The 21856-nt window shown below is 38.4% G+C and overlaps 1 protein-coding gene across 2 annotated transcripts in view; it reads left to right on the forward strand.

The window, feature by feature from the left end:
* RTL4 (retrotransposon Gag like 4) overlaps window positions 1-21856 on the forward strand; it is a 327445-nt gene that overhangs the window by 112974 nt on the left and 192615 nt on the right. The window lies entirely within an intron of this gene.

Consider the following 21856-nt stretch of genomic DNA (forward strand, 5'->3'; position numbering starts at 1 on the left):
TACTTTCGACGTGATTCTCAGGGAAGAGGATGGGGATGGACAGCCACCATCATCACTATTCATAGGGCAGTAGGAAGGATAGTCAGCCAGTCATAAAAGCCCTCAGCTTCTTTGGGACCAAGAAGTAGTAATGTTGCAGTAGGATTGAATCACCTTTTTAGACTCAGAACATTAATGCATCTTGGTGGGCATAGAAGGGAGAGCAGGCTTCACTCCCTCTTTCCACTGGTCATCTCTGTAACACAACACTCATGCACCTGCCAACACACTGTCAAGTCACAGAAAGATCACAGTGAGCATAGCTGGGCATGTGGCAGAAAGGAAGCTCAAGAAAACAGATAACATCCATCTCCTTCAAATTGGCTAGTTGATTTATCCTGTGGTTGTAACTAAATTGAACTGTCTTTTGGGCTGTAGCTTTTTATGCCGGGGAGAGTTTAGAAGAAGCTGAAACCCATTGTTCTGGCCCAGAGTTAACTGATTTTGGAGCTGAGCCCTATTAGATCTTAAGTCAAAGAAAGAATCTTCTATGCTCAATCTGAGTGTGACTGGGCTCTTAGATGTCACATAGGGAGTCAGTTGTTTGTTAATGAAGGAGTAGCAGCAAAACGAATGTTGTTGGATTTTCTAGATCTTTCTTTTTCTTATATTTTAAAAATTTATTAGCATACAATTGTGCATAGCGTCTCTTTACAATTAAAAAATATTGTTTATACTGGTTGTTACATCCCCTTACTCATTTCTAATTTTATGTGTGTGTTTTTCTTTTTTTAAAATTTTTTTATTAAGGTATTCTTCATATACACTCTTATGAAGGTTTCACAAGAAAAAACAATGTGGTTACTACATTTACCCATATTATCAAGTCCCCACCCATATCCCAATGCAGTCACTGTCCATCAGTGTACTAACATGCTGCAGATTCATTGTTTGCCTTCTTTGTGCTACACTGTTTTCCCCATGACCCCCCATACCGTGTGTACTAAACACAATACCCCTCAATCCCCATCTCCCTCCCCCTCGACCCTGCTCCCACACCCCTCCCCTTTGGTAACCACTAGTCCCTTTTTGGAGTCTGTGAGTCTGCTGCTATTTTGTTCCTTCAGTTTTGCTTTGTTGTTATACTCCACAAATGAGGGAAATCATTTGGCACTTGTCTTTCTCTGTCTGGCTTACTTCACTGAGCATAATATCCTCCAGGTCCATCCATGTTGCAAATGGTAGGATTTGTTTCTTTCTTATGGCTGAATAGTATTCCATTGTGCATATGTACCACCTCTTCTTTATCCATTCATCTACTGATGGACACTTAGGTTGCTTCCATATCTTCGCTATTGCAAATAGTGCTGCAATAAAAATAGGAGTGCATATGTCTTTTTCAGTCTGAGACATTGTATTCATTCGGTAAATTCCAAGGAGTGGGATTCCCAGGTCAAATGGTATTTCTATTTTGAATTTTTTAAAAATTTTGTTATGATTAATCTACAATTACATGAAGAACATTATGTTTACTAGACTCCCCACCTCACCAAGTCCCCCCCCCACACCCCACCACAGTCACTGACCATCAGCACAGCAAGATGCTGTAGAATCACTACTTGTCTTCTCTGTGTTGTACAGCCCTCCCCATGCTCCCCCCACATTATACATGCTAATCTTAATGCCCCTTTCCTTTTTCTCTGCCCTTATCCCTCCCTTCCCACCCATCCTCCCCAGTCCCTTTCCCGTTGGTAACTGTTAGTCCATTCTTGGGTTCTGTGATACTGCTGCCATTTTGTTCCTTCATTTTTTTTTAAATTCTTATACTCCACATATGAATAAAATCGTTTGGTACTTGTCTTTCTCCACCTGGCTTATTTCACTGAGCATAATACCCTCTAGCTCCATCCATGTTATTGCAAATGGTAGGATTTGTTTTCTTCTTATGGCTGAATAATATTCCATTGTGTATATGTACCACCTCTTCTTTATCCATTCATCTACTGATCGACACTTAGGTTGGTTCCATTTCTTGGCTATTGTAAATAGTGCTGTGGTAAACATAGGGGTGCATCTGTCTTTTTCAAACTGGGCTGCTGCATTCTTAGGGTAAATTCCTAGAAGTGGAATTCCTAGGTCAAATGGTATTTCTATTTTGAGCTTTTTGAGGAACCTCCATACTGCTTTCCACAATGGTTGACCTAATTTGCATTCCCACCAGCAGTGTAGGAGGGTTCCCCTTTCTCCACAACCACACCAGCATTTGTTGTTGTTTGTCTTTTGGATGGTGGCGATTATTGCTTGTGTGATGTGATATCGCATTGTGGTTTTAATTTGCATCTCTCTGATAATTAGCAATGTGGAGCATCTTTTCAATTGTCTGTTGGCCATCTGAATTTCTTCTTTGGAGAACTGTTCATCTCCTCTGCCCATTTTTTAATTAGATTATTTGCTTTTTGTTTGTTGAGGTGCGTGAGCTCTTTAAATATTTTGAATGTCAACCCTTTATTGGATCTATCATTTATGAATATATTCTCCCATACTGTAGGGTACCTTTTTGTTCTACTGATGGTGTCCTTTGCTGTACAGAAACTTTTCAGCTTGATATAGTCCCACTTGTTCATTTTTGCTTTTGTTTCCCTTGCCAGGGGAGATATGTTTATGAAGAAGTCGCTCATGTTTATGTCCAAGAGATTTTTGCCTATGTTTTTTTCTAGGAGTTTTATGGTTTCATGACTTACATTCAGGTCTTTGATCCATTTCGAATTTACTTTTGTGTATGGGGTTAGACCGTGATCCAGTTTCATTCTCTTACATGAAGCTGTCCAGTTTTGCCAGCACCATCTGTTGAAGAAACTGTCATTTCCCCATTGTATGTCCATGGCGCCTTTATTATATATTAATTGACCATTTATGTTTGGGTTAATATCTGGAGTCTTTATTCTGTTCCACTGGTCTGTGGCTCTGTTCTTGTGACAGTACCAAATTGTCTTGATTACTGTGCCTTTGTAGTAGAGCTTGAAGTTGGGGAGCGAGATTCCCCCCCACTTTATTCTTCCTTCTCAGGATTGCTTTGGCTATTCAGGGTCTTTGGTGTTTCCATATGAATTTTTGAACTATTTGTTCCAGTTTGTTGCAGAATGTTGTTGGTAATTTGACAGGGATTGCATGAAATCTGTATTTTGCTTTGGGCAGGATGGCCATTTTGACGATATTAATTCTTCCTAGCCAAGAGCATGGGATGAGTTTCCATTTGCTAGTGTCCTCTTTAATTTCTCTTAAGAGTGTCTTATAGTTTTCAGGGTGTAGGTCTTTCACCTCCTTTGTTAGGTTTATTCCTAGATATTTTATTCTTTTTGATGCAATTGTGAATGGAATTGTTTTCCTGATTTCTCTTTCTGTTAGTTCATTGTTAGTGTACAGGAAAGCCACAGATTTCTGTGTGTTAATTTTGTATTCTGCAACTTTGCTGTATTCCGATATCAGTTCTAGTAGTTTTGGAGTGGAGTTTTTAGGGTTTTTTATGTACAGTATCATGTCATCTGCAAATAGTGACAGTTTAACTTCTCCTTTACCAATCTGGATTCCTTGTATTTCTTTGTTTTGTCAATTGCTGTGGCTAGGTACTATGTTGAATAACAGTGGGGAGAGTGGGCATCCCTGTCTTGTTCCCAATCTCAGAGGAAAAGCTTTCAGTTTCTCACTGTTCAATATGATGTTGGCTGTGGGCTTATCATATATGGCCTTTACTATGTTGAGGTATTTGCCCTGTATACCCATTTTGCTGAGAGTTTTTATCATGAATGAATGTTGAATTTTGTTGAATGCTTTTTCAGCATCTATGGAGATGAACATGTGGTTTTTGTCTTTCTTCTTGTTCATGTGGTGGATGATGTTGATGGATTTTTGAATGTTGTACCATCCTTGCATCCCTGGGATGAATCCCACTTAATCATGGTGTATGATCCTTTTGATGTATTTTTGAATTCAGTTTGATAATATTTTGTAGAGGATTTTTGCATCTACGTTCATCAGTGATATTGGTCTGTAATTTTCCTTTTTCGTGGGGTATTTGCCTGGTTTTGGTATTAGGGTAATGTTGGCTTCATAGAATGAGTTTGGGAGTATTCCCTCCTCTTCTATTTTTTGGAAAACGTTAAGGAGAATGGGTATTATGTATTCTCTGTATGTCTGATAAAAATCCGAGGTAAATCCACCTGGCCCGGTGTTTTTGTTCGTGGGAAGTTTTTTGATTACTGCTTCAATTTCTTTGCTGTTCATTGGTTTGTTTAGATTTTGTGTTTCTTCCTTGGTCAGTCTTGGAAGGTTGTATTTTTCTAAGAAGTTGTCCATTTCTTCTAGGTTTTCCAGCTTGTTAGCATATAGGTTTTCATAGTATTCTCTAATAATTCTTTGTAGTTCTATGGGGTCTGTCATGATTTTTCCTTTCTCGTTTCTGATTCTGTTGATGTGTGTTGATTCTCTTTTTCTCTTAATAAGTCTGGCTAGAGGCTTATCTATTTTGTTTATTTTCTCAAAGAACCAGCTCTTGGTTTCATTGATTTTTTTCTATTGTTTTATTCTTCTCAATTTTATTTATTTCTTCTCTGATCTTTATTATGTCCCTCCTTCTGCTGACTTTAGGCCTCATTTGTTCTTCTTTTTCCAATTTTGATAATTGTGTCTTTAGACTATTCATTTGGGATTGTTCTTCCTTCTTTAAATATGCCTGGATTGCTATATATTTTCCTCTTAAGACTGCTTTCACTACGTCTCACAGAAGATGGGGCTTTGTGTTGTTGTTGTCATTTGTTTCCATATGTTGCTGGATCTCCATTTTAATTTGTTCGTTAATCCATTGATTATTTAGTAGCATGTTGTTAAGCCTCCATGTGTTTGTGAGCTTTTTTGCTTTGTTTGTACAATTTATTTCAAGTTTTATAACTTTGTGGTCTGAAAAGTTGGTTGGTAGGATTTCAATCTTTTTTAATTTACTGAGGCTCTTTTTGTGGCCTAGTATGTGGTCTATTCTGGAGAATGTTCCATGTGCACTTGAGAAGAATGTGTATCCTGTTGCTTTTGGATTTAGAGTTCTATAGATGTCTATTAGGTCCATCTCTTCCAGTGTGTTATTCAGTGCATCTGTGTCTTTACTTATTTTCTGTCCGGTGGATCTATCCTTTGGAAGGAGTGGTGTGTTGAAGTCTCCTAAAATGAATGCATTACATTCTGTTTTCTCCTTTAGTTCTGTTAGTATTTGTTTCACATATGCTGGTGCTCCTGTGTTGGGTGTATCTATATTTATAATGGTTATATCCTCTTGTTGGACTGAGCCCTTTATTATTATGTAATGCCCTTCTTTATCTCTTGTTACTTTCTTTGTTTTGAAGCTATTTTGAGTTTTTTGAGGAACCTCCATATTGCTTTCCACAATGGTTTAACTAGCTTACATTCCCACCAGCAGTGTAGGAGGTTTCCCCTTTCTCCACATTCTCGCTAGCATTTGTTGTTCTTAGGCTTTTCGATGCTTGCCGTCCTTACTGGTGTGAGGTGATATCTCATTGTGGTTTTAATTTGCATTTTCCTGATGATTAGTGATGTGGAGCATCTTTTCCTGTGTATGTTGGTCGTCTGAATTTCTTCTTTGGAGAATTGTCTCTTCATATTCTCCATCCATTTTTTAATCGGGTTATTTGCTTTTTGGGGGTTGAAGCATGTGATTTCTTTATATAGTTTGAATGTAAACCCCTTGTCGGATATGTCATTTACAAATATATTATCCCATACTGTAGGATGCCTTTTTGTTCTGTTGATGGTGTCCTTTTCCGTACAGAAACTTTTTAGTTTGATGTAGTCCCATGTGTTCATTTTTGTTTCTGTTTCCCTAGCTCAAGGAGATGCGTTCAGGAAGAGGTTGCTCATGCTTATATTCAGGAGATTTTTGCCTATGTTGTCTTCTAAGAGTTTTATGGTTTAATGACTTACATTCAGGTCTTTAATCCATTTTGAGTTTACTTTTCAGTATGGGGTTAAACAATAATCCAGTTTGATTCTCTTGCATGTAGCTGTCCAGTTTTGCCAACACCAGTTTTTGAAGAGGCTGTCATTTTCCCATTGTATGTCCATGGCTCATTTATCATATATTAATTGATCATATATGGTTGGCTTTATGTCGGGACTCTCTAGTCTATTCCACTGGTCTGTGGGTATGTTCTTGTGCCAGTACCAAATTGTCTTGACTACTGTGGCTTTTTAGTAGTGCTTGAAGTTGGGGAGCATAATCCCGCCAGCTTTATTCTTCCTTCTTAAGATTGCTTTGGCTATTCGTGGTCTTTTGTGGTTCCATATGAATTTTTGAACTATTTGTTCCAGTTTGTTGAAGAATGCTGTTGGTATTTTGATAGGGATTGCATTGAATCTGTAGATTGCTTTAGACAGAATGACCATTTTGACAATATTAATTCCTCCCATCCATGAGCACAGGATGTGCTTCCATTTATTGGTATCTTCTTTAATTTCTCTCATGAGTGTCTTGTAGTTTTCAAAGTATAGGTCTTTCACTTCCTTGGTTAGGTTTATTCCTAGGTATTTTATTCTTTATGATGTAATTGTGAATGGAGTTGTTTTCCTTTTTTCTCTTTCTGCTAGTTCATCGTTAATGTATAGGAAAGCAACAGATTTCTGTGTACTAATTTTGTATCCTACAACTTTGCTGAATTCAGATATTAGATCTAGTAGTTTTGCAGTGGATTCTTCAGGGATTTTTACAATATCATGTGCACTGCAAACAGGGACAGTTTAACATCTTCCTTACCAGTCTGGATGCCTTTTATTTCTTTGTGTTGTCTGATTGCCGTGGTTAGGACTTCGAGTACTATGTTGAATAGAAGTGGGTAGAGTGGACATCATTATCTTGTTCCCGATCTTAAAGGAAAAGTTTTCAGCTTCTCCCTGTTAAGTATGATGTTGGCTGTGGGTTTGTCATATATGGCCTTTATTATATTGAGGTTCTTGCCCTCTATATCCATTTTGTTGAGAGTTTTTATCATGACTGGATGTTGAATTTTTTCAAATGCTTTTTCAGCATCTATGGAGATGATCATGTGGTTTTTGTCCTTATTTTTGTTGATGTGGTGGATGATGTTGATGAATTTTCAAATGTTGTACCATCTTTGCATCCCTGGAATAAATCCTACTTGATCATTATGGATGGTCTTTTTGATATATTTTTGAACTTGGTTTGCTAATGTTTTGTTGAGTACTTTTGCATCTATTTTCATCAGGGATATTGGTCTGTAATTTTCTTTTTTGATGGGGTCTTTGTCTGGCATTGGTACTAGAGTGATGCTGGCCTCATGGACTGGATTTGGAAGTATTCCCTCCTTTTCTACTTTTTGGAAAACTTTAAGGAGGGTGGATATTATGTCTTCAGTAAGTGTTTGATAAAACTCAGCGGTGAAGCCATCTTTTTGTTCTTAGGAAGTTTTTTGGTTACCAATTCAATTTTGTTGCTGGTAATTTGTCTTTTCAGATTTTCTGTTTCTTTCTTGGTCAGCCTTGGAAGATGGTATTTTTCTACAATTTATCCATTTCTTCTAGGGTGTCCAGTTTGTTGGCATATAATTTTTCATATTATTCTGTAATAATTCTTTGTATTTCTGTGGTATCTGTAGTGAGTAGACCTTTCTCATTTCTAATAATATTTATGTGTGTAGACTCTCTTTTTTCTTGATAAGTCTGGCTAAGGTTTATTAACTTTGTTTATTTTCTCAAAGAACCGGCTCTTGCTTTCATTGATTCTTTCTATTGTTTTATTCTTCTCGATTTTATGTACTTCTGCTCTAATCTTTATTATGTCCCTCCTTCTACTGACTTTGGGCCTCATTTGTTGTTCTTTTTCTAGTTTCATTAATTGTGAGTTTAGTGTATTCATATGGGATTGTTCTTCATTCCTGAGGTAGGCCTGTATTGCAATATACTTTCCTCTTACTGTGGCCTTCACTGCATCCCACAGGTTTGTGGTGTTGAATTATTGTTGTCATTTGTCTCATTATATTGCTTGATCTCTGTTTTTATTTGGTCATTGAACCATTGGTTATTTAGGAGCATGTTGTGAAGCCTCCATGTGTTTGTTGGATTTTTCATTCTCTTTATGTAATTTATTTATAGTTTCATACCTTCGTGGTCTGAGAAACTGGATGGTACAATTTCAATCTTTTTGAATTTACCAAGGCAGTTTTTGTGGCCTAGTATGTGATATATTCTTGAAAATGTTCCATGTGCACTTGAGAAGAATGTGTATTCTGCTGCTTTTGGGTATAGAGTTCTGTAGATGTCTGTTCGGTTCATCCATTCTGATGTGTTGTTCAGTGCCTCTCTTTCGTTATTTATTTTCTGTCCAGTTGATCTGTCCTTCAGAGTGAGTGGAGTGTTGAAGTCTCCTAGAATGAATGCATTGCATTCTATTTCTCCTTTTAATTCTGTTAGTATCTGTTTCACATATGTAGGTGCTCCTGTGTTGGGCGCATAGGTATTTATTATGGTCATATCTTCTTGTTGGATTGACCCCTTAATCATTATGTAATATCCTTCTTTGTCTCTTCTGACATTTTTGTTTTGAAGTCTATTTTGTCTAATACAAATACTGCCAGTCCTGCTTTTTTCTCACTATTAGTTGCATGCAATATCTTTTTCCATCCGTTCACTTTTCATCTGTGTATGTCTTTGGGTTCAAAGTGAGTCTCTTCTAGACAGCATATGGATGGGTCTTGTTTTTTTATCCATTCATTGACTCTGTGTCTTTTGATTGGTGCATTCAGTCCATTGACATTTAGGGTAATTATTGATAAGTATATACTTATTATCATTGCATGCCTTAGATTCGTGATTGCCAAATGTTCAAGGTTAACTTCTTTACTATCTAAGAGTCTAACTTAACTCACTTAATATGCTATTACAAACACAATCTAAAGATTCTTTTTTTTCCTCCTTTTTCTTCCTCCTCCATTCTTTATATATTAGGTATCATATTCTGTACTATTTGTCTATCCCTTGATTGACTTTGGGGGTACCTGATTTGATTTTGCATTTCTTAGTAATTAACTGTTCTACTTTCTTTACTGTGGTTTTATTACCTCTGGTGGCAGCTATTAAACCTTACAAACCTTCCATCTATAGCAGTCCCTCCAAAATACACTATATAAATGGTTTGTGGGAGGTAAATTCTCTCAGCTTTTGCTTATCTGGAAATTGTTTAATCCCTCCTTCAAATTTTTCTTTTTTGTTATCATTAATCTACAATTACATGCAGAACATTATGTTTACTAGGCTCCCCCCTTCACCAAGTCCACCCCACAATCCCCATTACAGTCACTGTCCATCAGCATAGTAAGATGTTGTAGAATCACTACTTGTCTTCTCTGTGTTGTACAGCCCTCCCCATGCTCCCCCCACATGATACATGGTAATCATAATGCCTCCTTTCTTTTTCCCTGCCATCATTCCTCCCTTCCCACCCATCTTCCCCAGTCCGTTTCCCTTTGGTAACTGTTCGTCTATTCTTGGGTTCTGTGATTCTGCTGCTGTTTTGTTTCTTCAGTTTTTCTTTGTTCTTTTACTCCACATATGAGTAAAATCATTTGGTACTTGTCTTTCTCTGCCTGGCTTATTTCACTGAGCATAATACCCACTAGCTCCATCTATGTTGTTGCAAATGGTAGGAATTGTTTCTTTCTTATGGCTGAATAATATTCCATTGTGCATATGTACCACATCTTCTTTATCCATTCATTTACTGATCGACACTTAGGTTGGTTCCATTTCTTGGCTATTGTAAATAGTGCTGTGGTAAACATAGAGGTGCATCTGTCTTTTTCAAACTGGGCTGCTGCATTCTTAAATTCCTAGAAGTGGAATTCCTAGGTCAAATGGTATTTCTATTTTGAGCTTTTTGAGGAACCTCCCTACTGCTTTCCACAATGGTTGACCTAATTTGCATTCCCACCAGCAGTGTAGGAGGGTTCCCCTTTCTCCACAACCTGGCCAACATTTGTTGTTGTTTGTCTTTTGGATGGTGGCGATTATTACTTGTGTGATGTGATATCTCATTGTGGTTTTAATTTGCATTTCTCTGATGACTAGCGATGTGGAGCATCTTTTCATGTGTCTGTTGGCCATCTGACTTTCTTCTTTGGAGAACTGCCTGTTCATCTCCTCTGCCCATTTTTTAATTGAATTATTTGCTTTTTGTTTATTGCGGTACGTGAGCTCTTTAAATATTTTGTATGTCAACCCTTTATTGGATCTGTCATTTATGAATATATTCTCCCATATTGTAGGGTACCTTTTTGTTCTATTGATGGTGTCCTTTGCTGTACAGAAGCTTTTCAGCTTGATATAGTCCCACTTGTTCATTTTTGCTTTTGTTTCCCTTGTCCAGGGGGATATGTTCATGAAGAAGTCACTCATGTTTATGTCCAAGAGATTTTTGCCTATGCTTTTTTCTAGGAGTTTTATGCTTTCATGACTTACATTCAGGTCTTTTATCCATTTCAAATTTACTTTTGTGTATGGGGTTAGACCGTGATCCAGTTTCATTCTCTTACATGTAGCTGTCCAGTTTTCCCAGCACCATCTGTTGAAGAGACTGTCATTTCCCCGTTGTATGTCCATGGCTCCTTTATCGTATATTAATTGACCATATATGTTTGGGTTAATATCTGGAGTCTCTTTTCTGTTCCACTGGTCTTTGGCTCTGTTCTTGCATCCCTTGTGTTGGGAGATTTGTGCACCTCCATTGCTTGAGAGACTATCCCCTTCCCCAGATTGGGAAAGTTTTCAGCAATTACTTCCTCAATGACTCTTTCTATCCCTTTTTTTCTCTCTTCTTCTTCTGATACCTCTATAATGTGAATATTGTTCTGTTTGGATTGATCACACGGTTCTCTCAATATTCTTTCATTCTTAGAGATCCTTTTTTCTCTCTGTGCCTCAGCTTCTTTGTATTCCTCTTCTCTAATTTCTATTTTATATATTGTCTCCTCCACCTTATCTAATCTGCTTTTAACACCCTGCATTGTGCTCTTCAATGATTGGATCTCTGACTGGAATTCTTTCCTGAGTTCTTGAATATTTTTCTGTACCTCCATGAGCATGTTAATTATTTTTATTTTGAAATCCCTTTCAGGAAGTTTCAGGAAGTTTCAGGAGGTTGATTTCATTTGAATCTTTCTCATGTGTATTCAATATTTTACTTTGAACCAGGTTCCTTTGGCATTTCATAGTTGTATATGGTACCCTCTAGTGTCCAGAAGCTCTACTCTCTGGAGCTGCTCATCCCCTGAAAGCAAAGTTGGGGGTTGCAGGGGAGCCGTATTCATGGTTGAGGGGAGGAAAGCTGTTTCCTGCTTCCCAGCTGCTATGCCTGCCTTCACTGCCAGAATCAGGAAACATAAGCCTCTATGGTTTGCATTTGTAGTTGCTGTAGATGGGGCTTCCCTCTGGCTGGCCTAATGCCAAGGTAGGGTTTGCTGGTTTATGAGCCAGGTGGGACTGGCCAGGAGAAAGGTGCAGTAGGCTCCATATCATGGAGGGGTCCTACAAGCTGTGTTGCCAGCCAGGGAGTTGGAGTACCTGAAGATCGAGAAAGTTCCCAACCTGCTGGGCAGAGTGCACCCGGACTATTTTGTCTACCTGTCCTTTCTCCTGAGCAGTAAGCTCTGTGCAATCTTTGCTCTTGCTGTTAGGAAGTCTCTCAGAGTGCCCGCCTTTCTTTTGTCGCAGAGCAGCCGTATATGGATCCCTGCTTTCCACAAGTGGCTGGAATCTCAGTCTCTCCAGGTATTCTGTCTGTCTTAGCTTTCCAACCCCACAATGACGAGTGTATCATGAAAGCACCATGAAGTGTAGGTTTGTGCTCCCAGTACAGATCTCCAGAGTTAGGTATTCAACAGTCCCAGGCCTCCACTCCCTTCCCGCTAAGTTTCTTTCCCTCCTGCCCAAGAGCTTGGGTTGGGGAGGGGCTTGGATCCCACCCGGCCCCTGCTTTGGTACGTTACCCTGTTCTGTGAGGTTTATTCTTTTCTCAGGTGTATGCAGTCTGGTGCAGCCTTCTTTCCTGTTGCTCTTTCAGGATTAGTCTCCTTAATTACAGTTTTGTATTATATGTGGCTTTAGGAGGAAGCCTCTGTCTCACCTCTCACACAGCCACCTTTTAATCTGTGTGTCTAGATCTTTCTATTGTCACTTTAGAACTTTGATTTCATTTATTGGAAGACTTTTCTCAACAGTCACATGATTCATTGATTTTATCTGACCTACAAGTCAGATAAAACCTTTACTGGCTGTGTGACTTTGGGCAGTTCACCTAATCTTTCTGAGCTGTAGTATTGTTTTTTTCCCTGTCAAACAGATTAATAATGCCCTCCTCACAGATAATGCAGTGAGGATTAAGTGATATACCATAGGTAAAGCAGTCACCATAGTGCCCTGCCACAGAATAGACATTCAACAAGTACTGATTTTCTGGCCTTCATTGTTTTGTCATTATTTGGCAAGATGTCGTGGATATTGAATTGCCTTAAAACAAAAATGGAAACTTCAAAAAATAGTAAGTGATTGGCTTGTTAGTCAGTACACTTTCTTTCTTCTGGAAGTTAAGAGTCAGATCATCACCTTATATACTCTTATCCCTTCATTCCTCCTGTTGAGTTTTCAGCCATGCACATGTAGGACATAGCCATGGAAAAGAGAAACCAGTACGTTTAAAAACCTAACCTGAATTTGAGCAATATAGTTGAATTTCCTGGGGCCCTCTACCATAGTGGCATTTTAATTAACGCCATGTATTCTGGGACTGGGAGCACCTGGATTTTTAATCTATATATGGAAGCACTATCTCCATAGTTATGGTCAGCTCGAGAACCCATAGTCAGGTTGCCAAAGTTTATGATTCCCATAAGTTGCACTTGGGGCCAGGGCTACAAGTCATGAGTCATCCATGAATCCCACCCACCCACCTGTACTCACTCCTTTTTCTTTGCCTTTGCCAGAGCAAATAAGTGCCTGGAAAGAAGCTAGGTTGGTGGGCTCATTTTTATACTCCAGAAATCTGATTTTGAATCTCCACTTCAGGCAAGTGCGATCAACATCTCTCAACCCAGTAAAATGCAAGCCTGGATGGCTTGATTTATCACTCTCAAACAATTTCATTATGATCACTTTATGCTTAATGGAGCAAAAAGTGAGGAGGGACTGCACCACAGAACTTTAAGATTCTGGTATGATGACTGCTTATATTCACATTGGCCTTGAGGTTTGGCTGGTATTTATCAAGTGGCAGAGTAAGTTTGCCTTCTTAGATGTGTTCGGGGCTTCTGCCCTTGAAGCTCATGATTCAGACTCACCTATTTTCAGGATTCATGTATCCTTCCTTCCGTTTTTCTATTCCAAGTTGTTTTTTGGCAGCAAAACTGAGAAATATTAGCAAGATCTGCTTATAGAATTATTTACCGCAGATGGTATCAAACTCAAATGAACAGACATTTTAGTTTCAACTTCTTAAAACCTACCACTTATCCTTGACAGCCAACTAATATTAGTGGACTCAGTCAAGGACAAATGATAAATACCTATCCTAGGCTAGAATACAGTCTGCTTAGCAGCAAGTAACTTGACTACATCCCAAATGTGAGTCAAACCTAAGCCTACAGCTCATTCAATAAAGAAGGTAGACTTCACTATCTAGGTCTGAAGTTCTGGAATGCCTCTGCTAAGTTCCCAGAATGCCTTAGTGCTTCACAACAGCTATGTTCCTTTTGTTTTAACCCAAAGCAACCCTCATAATTGACTTCACTACCAGGACTTTTGTTTGCCTTAGAGGCAGATTGTATACCTATCTGTGTCTTTTGTGAATATAGGGTTTGACCACATGGCCTGTCATGGAATTGAGTCCCAGAGCTCTAAAACATTTTTTTCTTGAATTATTGGGCAATGTGTTTTTAGTTATTGTAACTTAAGCAAAAGTATAAACATTAATTTTAGCCAATAAAAGTGCCAAGCAAATTCAGAACTCTATAAGGTCTAGGCAAGGGCTCACTGAAAAGTTGGGCCTAGCACTGTTCCCCAGAAGATCAGTGAACCAGCTTTATTGATTTGTCAAGGAAGGAGCCATTCCTGAAGTGAGGATTTTGACTTGCTCTCACTCTGTCCTTGGCTGCTTAAATCTGGTAAGTATTATCATGAATATATTGGGAAATTTCATTTCCCAAGAGTCTACTCATGAGTAAGGCTGGGGAAATGATCCATTTTAGAGCTGTAAATGTTTATGGAAATAGCACTTTACAAGTACCCATATAGAGCCATGCATCACAGGCTGTACCAAATGTTTTCAGCAATGGAGAAACTATTGCTTTGGAGGTGGGGTAGGAAAGAGATAAAGAGAGGAGGCTAAGTGTGAAACAATTTAGACTCCACAGCTCACCCAAGTGCCAGGGTGGTGAAGAGAAGAGTTTGAATGAACCTAGCAGCTCACCTAGCAAGTTACTTTTGACCATTTTTGATGAATTGGCTCAGGGAATATAGTGTCAAAACAGAATTTTCTCAACTATGGTTTGCCATTTCCTATCTGTGTGATTGAAATTAGTGATATAACCTCAGTTTCCTCATTTACAAAATGGGGATAAACAGTATCTATCTCACAAGTTCATTGTGAGGATTAAATGTCCTTCCCCTCCCCTCTCCATGTGACAGTGCCTGCTCCTCATTCTTCTAGGTACACACTTACACAAATTTCCTTTCAGAGTAATCAAAAGGCAGAGACATTCATAATGTTCAGATTCAAGCAAGGGTCAGTTCCAGGAATCAGTAGAGACATAAGACACAATTTTGGATAAGAAGTCCAGACCATGAGGTGGATAAAAGAGCAAAGCAGAATAATGCCCCACCCCAGGCAAAGATGTCCACATCCTCATCCTTGAAATCTGTAAATATGTTACCTTACATTGAAAAAGGGGCTTTGCACATGTGATTAAGTTAAGGATTTTATGATGAGGAGATTATCCTGGATTATCTGGGTTGGGCCAATATAATCACAAGTGTCCTTATGAGAGAGAGCCAGAGGGTCACAAAGGCAGAGGGTCACAAATGACAGAAGCAGAGGTTCGAGTGATGCCATTGCTGGCTTTGAAGGTAGAAAGGGGTGGCAATCCAAGATAAGTGGGATACCCGTATAGGCTGGAAAAAGCAAGGAAAACGATTCTCCCCTAGATCTTCCAAAAAGGAACCAAAGAGCCCCAAATTAATTAGTCCCTAGCAAATAATCCTAGATTTCAGGACAGTCTTCTCTTAATCAGGACTAACCTTCTGTAGTATGAGGTCAGTTGCCAAGATGGTTTTTTTTCAGGGGCATCAAAAAGGGCTGACTTGCTCATAGGAATTCACAGTAGAATTACGGAGGGAAAACGTGTGTGGTTTATTGAGAAAGGGGGACTATTAGATAGTGGCCTGTGGGGTACAGTGGTTTCACATGTAGCTACTCCATTCACACTATTCACATGGTGTGCAGGGGCTAGACTTTTTCCCTGGGAATTCCCTGAGGACAAATGACAAATAGCTACCATAGGCCAGAATACAGTCTGCTTAGCAGCAAGTAACATGACTATATCCCAAATGTGAGTCAAACCTAAGCCTACAGTTTACTCAGTAAAGAAGGTAGACTTCACTATCTAGGTCTGAAGTTGGGACCTCCTGAAGGGCATTGAGAAGGGAAGAAGTGGAGCAGATTGTTACTATTTGCTAATTGGCAAATTCTCTAGGGATCAGCTCCTACATTACCCTAGCTTAAGTACAAAGTAAGGGAGGCAAACAGATTTTTCCTCCCTCTGAGGCTTTACAGCTCACTTGTAAGGGCAAATTAGTCTGAACATTGCTATTAATGGAGGTATATGCTCTGTAAACATTTCTATTCTAGCTCTTTTATAATATATTTTATTACTAAACACTGTCTGTATCTTACTCACCAGTTCATGCTCAGCACTTAGCATAGAGAGGGAGCACTTAACTGCATTCTTTGAGAATGAACAAGGAGTAGTTTGTTCTGAGAGTCAAATGTTGCTGAGTATGTCTTAGAGAGATTGGAACAGCTACATGTAAGGAAATGAAACTGGATCATTGTCTAACCCCATACACAAAAGTAAATTAAAAATGGATTAAAGACCTGAATGTAAGTCATGAAACCATAAAACTCCTAGAAAAAAACATAGGCAAAAATCTCTTGGACATAAACATAAGCGACATCTTCAAGAACATATCTCCTTGGGCAAGGGAAACAAAAGCAAAAATGAACAAGTGGGACTAAATCAAGCTGAAAAGCTTTTGTGCAGCAAAGGACACCATTAGTTGAACAAAAAGGTATCCTGCAGTATGGGAGAATATATTCATAAATGACAGATCTGATAAGGGGTTGACATCCAGAATATATAAAGAGCTCACACACCTCAACAAACAAAAAACAAGTAATCCAATTAAAAAATGAGCACAGGATCTGAACAGACAGTTCTCCAAAGAAGAAATTCAGATGGCCAACAGACACATGAAAAGATGCTCCACACCCCTAATCATCGGAGAAATGCAAATTAAAACCACAAGGAGATATCACCTCACACCAGATAGGATGGGCAACATCCAAGACAAACAACAACAAATGTTGGTGAGGATGTGGAGAAAGGGGAACCCTCCTACACTGCTGGTGGGAATGTAAATTAGTTCAACCATTGTGGAAAACAGTACAGAGGTTCCTCATAAAACTAAAAATGGAAATACCATTTGATCCAGGAGTTCCACTCCTAGGAATTTATCCTAAGAATACAGTATCCCAGATACAAAAAGACAAAAAGACATATGCACCCCTATGTTTGTCAGCGCTATTTACAATAGCCAAGAAATGGAAGTAACCTAAGTGTCCATCAGTAGATGAATGGATAAAGAAGATGTGGTACATACACGCAATGGAATATTATTGAGCCATAAGAAGAAAACAAATCCTACCATTTGCAACAACATGGATGGAGCTAGAGGGTATTATGCTCAGTGAAATTAGCCAGGCAGAGAAAGACAAGTACCAAATGATCTCACTCATCTGTGGAGTAGAAGAACAAAGAAAAAAACTAAAGGAGCAAAACAGCAGCCGACTCACAGAACCCAAGAATGGACTAACAATTACCAAAGGGAAAGGACTGGGGAGGATGAATGGGAAGGGAGGGATAAGGGGGGGGGGAAAGAAAGTGGGGCATTATGATTAGCATGTATAATGTGGGGGGTGGTCACGGGTAGGGCTGTACAACACAAAGAGGACAAGTAGTGATTCTACAGCATTTTACTATACTGATGGACTGAGACTGTAATGGGGTATGTTGGAGGGACTTGGTGATGGGAGGAGTCTAGTAAACATAATGTTCCTCATGTAATTATATATTAATGATACCAAAATAAAAAAAAATGAAATCTCTGAAAGGAGGCAAGAAGAAGGCAGACTGCCTTGGGGACCTCAGGACTTGAGGAACAACACAGTGGTGATTTAGCTGGTTGTCCTTATCTCCCATTTACCCCAGACATGGTACTGCAATAGCCTCCAACCTGGAACCAACAAGCACAGCCCCATATCTCTCTGAAAAGCCTGTTACTCCTAGCTAAGACACTGGGAAAAGGGTGGCCTAACAACAAGAAATCTTTTTAGCAATACCTGCCCTACTCCAGCTAAGTGCCAATGGATAAGCTATACCCCAACCCCCACGGTTTCATTAGGGCCAAAAAGAAGCTAATTTTCTATCCGACCCTCCTGTCTTGCAGAAACAGGGGACTATACTCCAATTCCTCCACTGGGAAGCAGGTATTCCACCCTATCTACATCTGATGAAAGCAAATGGTAGCACTCTGGGTCCCTGACCCAGGTGATGTTCATGAGTAGAGTAGGGGATTGATATTCCATTCTCCCACTACTTTACTCCATTATCTCCTGCTCTACAGAGGTAGATGATACTCTGATCCTGAACTTCCACTCCACTATCTGCAATGGTATAGTGTAATTTAGCCTCTACTTTTGCCAAGCGGGTATTAACAGGCCCAGAGAGAAGCTGAATATCCACTCCTACCCATACCTACACATTATGCTTATGCATGGTGACCTGCCTGCTAAAAAGAAGGTTAAATAGGGTCCAGAGTTTCACAGCATAATACCCAAATCATCCAGGATACAATTGAAAAGTCACTTGTTATACCAAGAATCAGGAAAACTATAACTTGAATAAGAAAAGATAACCAACAGACATGAACAATGAGATGACTCAGATTTTGGAATTATCTGGCAAGAATTTTAAAGTAGCAATCGTAAAAATGCTTCACTGAGTAATAAAAGACACTCTTAAAACAAATCAAACATTAAATATCTCAGTAAAGAAATAAAAAATATAAAGAACTGAAGTGATAGTATAGAATTCAAAAATGTAATAACCAAACAAAAAAACTTTCTAAACAGTCTCAATAGTAGATTGAAGAAAACAGGAAAGAACAAGTGAACTTGAAGACAGATCAATGAAAATTGCCCGGTCTTTGAACAACAGATAGAAAAGTGGCTGAAAAAAGGATAAGCAGAGCCTCAGGGACAATGAATAATAACAGAACACCTAACATTTGTGTTATCACAGTCCTGGAAGGAGAAGAGAAATAGAGCAACTAAAAAAGAATTGAAGAAATGATGGCTTAAAAAATTTACAAATTTGTTAAAAGACATAATCCTACAGATTTAAGACATAAATTAATTTCAGACAGGGTAACCCCAAAGAAACCCTTGCCAAGTTCTCATGATAATCAAAATTCTGAAAACTTAAGACAACAAAAAAATCTTGAAAGAGGCTACAGAGAAACAACAAGTTGCCTATAGGGGACCCATGATTCAAATGTCAATGAATTTATCACATGAAGCTATGGAAGCCAGAAGAAAGTGACATAAAGGAACTATCAACAACAAATTCTATGTGCAGCCAAAATATCTTCCCAGAATGAAGGGGAAAGGAAAACAGTCTCAAATTAAGAAAAAACAAAGATAATTTATCAGCAGTCCTACCTTTAAAGAATGACTAAAGGAAGCTCTCTAAACCAGAAATAAAATGCTAACAAAAGCATACTAATGCTCCAAGAAGGAAGAAAATAATGGGATAGGTAAAAGTAGGGGCTAATATAATAGATTGGCCTTCTCATCAGCTTTTTAATTGTTTGATGGTTGAGCAAAAATTATAACATTATCTGATTGTGGTGCCCAGTGTATGCAGAGGAAACATTTAAGATATTTATATTTAAAAAGTAGGGAGAGTAAAGGAATTTAAATACATGTAAGGTTTCCTAACTTCACTTAAAGTGGTAAAACATTGGTACATGTAGAGTATGATATATTCAGCATATATATTGTAATTCCTAGAAAAATATATTATACAAAAACATTATAAATGTTAAAATTCAAATACATTAGGCATAAATAAAAATGGAATTCTATTGAATGTTTGAGCAATCCTAAAGAAAACCTGGAAAGGTAAACACAGGAACAAGAAATAAAACTAGCAAATAGAGAACAAATAATAAAACAGCAGTCTTAAGCCTTACATATGAGTAATTACTTTAAGTGTGAATGGTATAAATATACCATTTAAAAGACTGAGATTTTCATCACTTCAAAAGGAAACAGTCATTCCCTGTTTCCTACAACCACTAATCAACTTTCTGTCTCTATAGATTTGCTTCTTCTGGACATTTCAAATAAATGGAGTCATCCAACATATAGTCCTTTGCAAGTGGCTTTTTTCAATTAACATTATGTTTTCACATTCCTCCATGTTGTAGCATTCCCCCTCATTTTTAAGTTATTGTTTATAGGCACATAACATCGTGCCAGGAATTATGATAGGCTCATTGAGTGCTTTATTTTGTTTGTTCTTCAAAACAATCCTTTAAAGGTAAATAAGATTATATCTGTTACAGATGAGGAAAATGAAATTCAGAAAGTTTAAATAGCTTGTTCAATGTCCCACAGCTAGTGAATGGCTAAGCCATAAATTAAACCCAGGTCTGATGCCAAAGCCTCAGTACTATTCTTTCCACTATGCTATGCCACTTCAAGGCAGGTGGATCTTTTCCAGAAAATAACTTGGAATCTGCTCGATGATCAGTGGTGATTAGTGTTTGGTAATAACAATAATGTTTGAGGATCCTATTGGTCTTGAGTTGGTTCCCTTGAGAACAAGAAGGACTTGTTCCCTCCAACCATGAAAGCAGGTCTTGCAAAACTGGGCCTCCCACATTTTTCATTTGAGACCAATTCTGCTGCATGTAAGCAGATTTGTATAATATTCTTCCCTATCCTCAAACCTTTGAGGTTTTAGATGAAACAAATATCTATTTATTGTATACCATAGTTGGCAGTGATTTATCATAGTTGGTTACATGCTCTATCAATGTAAGTGGGAGACACCATGTGCTACAGATAGCTATAATTATTTCTGGGAGACACTTGCAAGTTTCAAGGAGATTTGGTGTTTCATTCTATAGATTCTTTCTATAGTCTCTTTAAAAAATAACTCTTTTTTTTAGTGGTGAAAAGAGCATTTTAAAATTTCCTCTGAAACGTGTGAGCAGAAAATTTGTTGAGCAAATAATGTACAGTTGGGAAAAGCAGCTTAGGTAGCTAGATTTTCAGTAGATAATTTGATATTCTTAGACTGTCAGATACTGTAAGACATCCAGGTAATTTGCTGCTTTGAACCAAAGCACAATTCCCTCCCCAGACCACCACAATTTATTTTTGTTGTTAGAAATGTTGCCTAACAATGGCTTTCTCCCTTCAACTCACCATTCTGCACCATTTGTTAGGAACGTGCCTATTTTGAACACAATATGTCATATACCCTATCATTCTTACAGCTCCTGGAGGAATGAGGCTGTTTGTAGAAGGAATCCTGGCATTGGGAAAGTGAAAAAGGAGAAAAGGTGGAACCAGAGTCTTCAATAGATTTCTATGAAGTTTCACTTCCTTAGCTAGATAGCTTAAAAGATAACTGTCCCATGGTGGACCATCCTTTGATAATGGGGATGCCAAGTTAAAAATGGGTTAAAGTATAGTCAAAGGCAGATCCAAGTAGAGAGTTTAAGAGCCACACAGCAATGAGTGCTCACTGGGTGCTTTACTTGTTCTTCAAAACAATCCTTTGGAGGTCAGAAAGGTATTTTTAGCTGTGTAGAGTCAATATTAGGGGTGGAGTCATGAATAAGAACCTAGGTTAGAAATAAGATAGCAGTAGAATGGTACCGGAAAATTAGATAAAGGCAGTTTAACTTTTTATCCTCCCTGATAGCCTATTGCTGATACAGGCTTCCTTTTAAATCATGGGAGCATCCTTTCCAGGCTGAACTGCTATTTGTCTTTAAGGCATCAACCAAAGCCAAGCATTAGCAAGTGCCCTGGAAGATAAATGAAAGTGGGGTATTCAGTAGCTTTCACTGCAACCAGAGAGAGGTTAGTGAGTGGGTTAAGGAAATAGTCTTATCTTTTCACTCTCCTCACCTCAAAAAATCCCTTATGGGCACTTGCTGGAGGAAGGGGAAGTACTGATGGGTGACAAACTTTGGGTTATACTGTTGCCAGTGAATAAAGATTTGTGGTGGATAGGGAATATAGGACAGTGTGTAAGCATATGAGCAGCTTACTCTTTCATCAGACCATTCATCTTGATCAACCCTAGATCTTGTGATGGTTAATTTTATGTGTCAACTTGACTGGGCCACACAGGGTGCCCAGGTATTTAGGTAAACATTATTTCTGGTTGTGTCAGTGAGG

The sequence above is a fragment of the Manis javanica genome, chromosome X (genome assembly GCF_040802235.1).
Source record: "Manis javanica isolate MJ-LG chromosome X, MJ_LKY, whole genome shotgun sequence".
NCBI lineage: Eukaryota > Metazoa > Chordata > Mammalia > Pholidota > Manidae > Manis > Manis javanica.